This window comes from Gadus chalcogrammus, chromosome 15, assembly GCF_026213295.1.
Source record: "Gadus chalcogrammus isolate NIFS_2021 chromosome 15, NIFS_Gcha_1.0, whole genome shotgun sequence".
NCBI lineage: Eukaryota > Metazoa > Chordata > Actinopteri > Gadiformes > Gadidae > Gadus > Gadus chalcogrammus.
In genome coordinates this window covers 9,931,943-9,936,942 of record NC_079426.1, presented here as the reverse complement: position 1 = coordinate 9,936,942, position 5,000 = coordinate 9,931,943, and the positions used below count along the sequence as shown (strand labels likewise).

Here is a 5,000-nt window from a genome sequence, read left to right as displayed (position 1 = left end):
TCTTTCCTGTTCCCCAGATAAGATAACAAAGAAATGAAGAGAGAGAGGGAGAGAGAGACAGAGGGAGGGAGAGAGACGGAGAGAGAGAGAGAGAAAGGTATGGCGGCGGGGCTTGTTTGAAAGGCAAATTAGATTCTATGCAGTGCCGTGTTCCCTGTGTAAATCACCGGGATTCCCTGGGATCCGGAACAGCCATCATTCCACCATTTGCCTATTCAGCCTCCGCTGACAGGTGAAATGATGCTAGCGCAAATAGGGCGAAGCGTTTGTTCATATATATCTGCAGTACGTATATATTTTTTCCTGTTTTTTTTTTCAAAAGTAGACAAACGAATAATAATGACGAAAATATAAAATAATAAATAAATGAATCAACCCCCGAGGGGGGAGGCCGCCCCCCCCCTCTGCCTGTGAGCTAGCTCTATTTATGAAACCGCTGAAGCAGAAATAAGAGAAGTGGGGTAGGGTGGAGAAGAAGGTGGAGGGGTGGGGAGGAGAGGGAGAGACGCTAGGTGGTAGGGAACGAGGGGAGGAGGGAGAGGGAGCGCGAGAGAGAGAAATCATTAACCGTGACTGTTAATATGCAGTTATGTTGTGGTATGTTGTGGTTTAAGGGGGTTTATTAATTTGATCGAACGCTGACTGTCAGAAAGCATAGGGGTCTTTATTTTTATTTTTTGTTCTCAATAGCTCCCCATTTTTATTTCATTGTTCATTGTTGAATTGTTAACTGTTAACCGTTTCATTGTTAATTGTTCCATCGCTAATTGTTAATTGTTATAACGGCACTGTATTCGCAAAATTGTGCTCCTCCACGTCTGGCTATTAACACAAATGTAGCATCTTACACCCATGACTTTTATATCCATATTACTTCCCCTTCTCTTTAATTATTCCCCCTGCTCCTCTCCCCTCCTCATCGCCCCATATTCTGGCCCTGCTTGTCATTTAGCAGTGCCACCCAGGACCACAAGTCTGTGTAGAAACACAATTAACATATCCCTCCTTGTTCCTCTCGCCTCTCCTCTCGCGTCCTCCTTCAGTAGCTGACTAATGCATCGCTCCATTAATTCTCAGCATCAGCGGCCATAATTGACTTTTTCTCCAACATGATTCCTTCTCTGCTCTCCTCGTGAGTGAAATTCCCCTTCACCCTCTCTCTCTCGGTCTCTCTCTCTCTCTCTCTCTCTCTCTCTGTCTCTCTCTCTCTCTCTCTCTTTCTCTCTCTTCCCCCCTCTCGCTCTCTCTCTCTCTCTCTCCTTATAATATAGCGTCGGATCGCGATGGTGTGTGATGCGTGTGTATTGATAGTGTTTACAGCGATGTTGCGCAACACCCTGGGATGGCTGAATGCTTATATGGTTGACCTGCGAGAATGTGGAACATCAGAGAGAGGGGGGAGGGGAACGCAGGAACACACCACGGGGGGGGGGGGGGGAGGATGGAGGGAGACTGTGTTTTGACGAGAGAGGGGTGGAAGAGAGAGAGGGGGAGAGTGGGGCGGAGGGGGAGAGAGGAATGGGAGAGAAAGAGAGAGAGAGAGAGAGAGAGAGGGAGAGCAAGAGAGATGGGGGAGGGAGAGGGACAGAGATATATCATGAAAGAGAGAGATCATGAGTTAAGGTAAAGGAGAGGATGGAGGTGGAGGAAGGACGAGGGAGGAGGAGGAGGGAGGAGGGGAGCACAAGAGCGATGTGAACCTTTTCTTTGTGTCACCCTCTACTGTCGGGCCCCTAACGTCTTCTCGTTCCTGTGTTACGCTCAGTGCCCCCTCTCACACACACACACACACACACACACACACACACACACACACACACACACACACACACACACACACACACACACACACACACACACACACACCTGCAGACACACGCCCTATCGGAGCCATCGTGGTGCGCGTGGTTCCATTTATTTCCGTCTGCCGGTGGCTGCGGTTATTCTCTAAAGCGATCCCCTATTGACTCATTGTCATGGAGCGGCTTGACTAGCCAACCAGCGTGGACACAGGTTAAAATCCATACACTAACCCATTTGAATTCCTTCACAGTGACACGCGTCAGTGTGTGTGTGTGTGTGTGTGTGTGTGTGTATGTGTGTGTGTGTGTGTGTGTGTGTGTGTGTGTGTGATTGTGTGCTCTGTGTAGGCTTACACAGCAGACAATCTACTAAAAGGCCAAATATCACATTTGAACAAATCAAATCGGCCATGTTATTCTTTTTGCCCCTTAAGCTGTTGAAGGAGGGTGACCACGGCAACACGGGTCGCCTGTCTCCTATTTTCGCACTTTCGTGTCAACAACGTATCGATGGACAGGTCGGGCCTAAGCGAACGCACACACACACACACACACACGAGCATGAATATGCTCACTCACACAAGCAAGCACACATCCACACACATCCACACACACACGTACACGTACACACACACACACACACACGTACGTACACGCACACTCACCGACTCCCACTTCCACACATCTCATCCACACACCCACGCTACAATCACAAGTTATGACCTTTGCTTTTCTCCATGTGATTTATCACAGTAGTGCAGCCGCTGCTGTCCTCCCTAGAGCTCTGCTGGGTTCCATCCAGGACAGCGGTACACACACACGCACGCCCACACCCACACCCACACAAACACACAATAAAAAAACCTCCACACAGCAGTCCGGGTCACTCAGACCTGTCTGCCTAACACACCTAAGGTCAAATCGACCAATCACCTCAACCCCGATACGGACCGAGAACTTGGAATGTGGGCTTCATCATCAAACTCAGATCAACCTAAACTCTGTACTTTAAAGTTCACACTCCCGATATATATTTAAATAGAAAATGTGCTTTACTTTAGTTGTTATTGTTGACTCCGAACTCTTAAGTATTAAAGAAAAATTGCATTGATAATTCAAAAGCAATATCGAACGACTTCGGGCCCGACTTCTTAGGCGTTTTATTCAAGAGGAAGTTGTCACCCAATCCTCTGCGTCTGCACTTGGCTTCCATTGCCAGTGTAGGTATAAATGACTGAGCGAGAGGGGAAGGAGGGAGAGAGGCAGCGACAGAAAGAAAGAGAGGGAAAGGGAGAGGGAGAGGGGGAGAGAGAGAGAGGGGGAGAGAGAGAGAGAGAGAGAGAGAGAGAGAGAGAGAGAGAGAGAGAGAGAGAGAGAGAGAGAGAGAGAGAGAGAGAGAGAGAATGAGTGCGTACCTCACAACAGGCTAATTTCCCCCACTTTACTATTAATGCATTTGGCAGGGACAACATTCCATTTCCTGTAATGAGATACACAAATAAATCTGGCTATGGATAGATTCACTTTGGAGTGGGCGGGGAATGAGGCTGGTTGTGGTGGTACGGTGGGGTGGGGGAGGGGTGTGTTGTGGGGGGGGGGGCTGCGGGTGGGCATCGGGTGGTGGGGTGAGGCGTGCACTGAGGCGCGTTCTCCCAGCGCTAGCGTAATTGGTATCGCTGCTCGCAGACATGCAAGCCAATCTCTCCGCAGATAGCGGCGAAGCTCTCTCTCTCTCTCTCGTTCCCCCTTAAGGCTATTTCCTTTGTCTTTTCGATGGCTTGCACATCCAAGATAGACGCAAGGAGGGGTAAGATGTTAATTTGTGAATTAATAGCTTTCCTCCGCAGAATTGAAAATGTGTCTAAATGTCACTATATGCTACCCGTGTGCAAGAAGCAACCCGGAAACGGAGAATGCACACGCACACACACACACACACACACACACACCACACGCACGCACACAGACACACACACACACAAACACACACGCACACACACACGCGTCGTTACATACACATAAATACGAAATCTTAGATATTCTCAAACTAACCCTTGCTCTGTTTCCATTAAGCCTTTTTTTGGGCAAAATGTAAACCTTCCATTTTCCTTCCATGTACACGTATTTACAGAAGCACTCCCATAAGTACACACATTCTCACTTACACTTGAATCTAGATCTCTCTCGCTCTCTCGATCTCTCTCTTCCACTCTCTCTCGAAGCTGTCCAGTGTAACATGCTACTTTTAATTTGCAATAACACATGACAAGGACAGATTAATGGCTCTTATGGCACCTGTGTCCCTGGAGCCGGCCTTACGGGGCCAAGTGTACACAGCGCGTGTCACACTACATTATCTCCTCAGCCCTGGCGTAATGGGGACCTTCTTTCTTCCTCAAAGGGCAATGGCTGACTCCAGCCACACTCAAAGTGTGTATCGCGTCTCACTAGCTTTTGGGAACGCTCCCTACAACGCCCAGGGAAGAATTCTAATGTTTTATCCGGTTTTGAGTCGGGTATATTGGACATGTTCGTCCAGTAAGGTTTGTGTATTTCGTCAGTTGTAAGCCCCGGTTTCTCTCTGTACTTAAGTAAGAGTAAGAGTAAGAGTGGATGAATGCCGGTAAAGGTAAAGCCCTGTGTGTGACAAACACACAGGCGCTCTTTTGTGCTGCGTCTAACCTGGAACTGAGAGAGGGCCTTGTTGCGGTCCCACCACCGCCTGTGTGACTTTGGGGAGATTTAACAGTTATGCTCAAATAACTAAGGGGGCCTTCAGCACCACTGGCACCAAACCAAGATCCAAGATGGAGGCTAGCAGCAGTGGCGTTAGGTTAGAAACATCAGCAAATTGTATGGAAAATACAATGCTGTTCAAATGGATAAGTTAGAAATAATAATGTATTACACACAGGCATGTGTGTAATACACAAGCATATATTACCCCCAAAAAATAAATGCGTCATTAAATACAATTTCTTAGTCAAATTGTCATTCTTGTCTTGGTAAAATGCTGCTTTAGATGCACCAAAGACTGTATTACTAAATATTAAACTTATATTTAACTATATGGGGGAAAAAAGTTTGTAAGAAAATATACAATTATTTGCACATTTCCTATTAATCATGCATAATCTGACACATTTAAATCAGCAGTCCGTTCGCATCAGAGGGGAGAATATAGGGCGCTCTGTCTGA

The 5,000-nt window shown here is 47.3% G+C and overlaps 1 protein-coding gene across 6 annotated transcripts in view; it reads right to left on the bottom strand.

Annotated features, from left to right (window-relative positions):
* Positions 1 to 5,000, bottom strand: part of pax2a (paired box 2a) — a 32,702-nt gene that overhangs the window by 18,030 nt on the left and 9,672 nt on the right. The gene's annotated exons all lie outside the window — the stretch shown is intronic.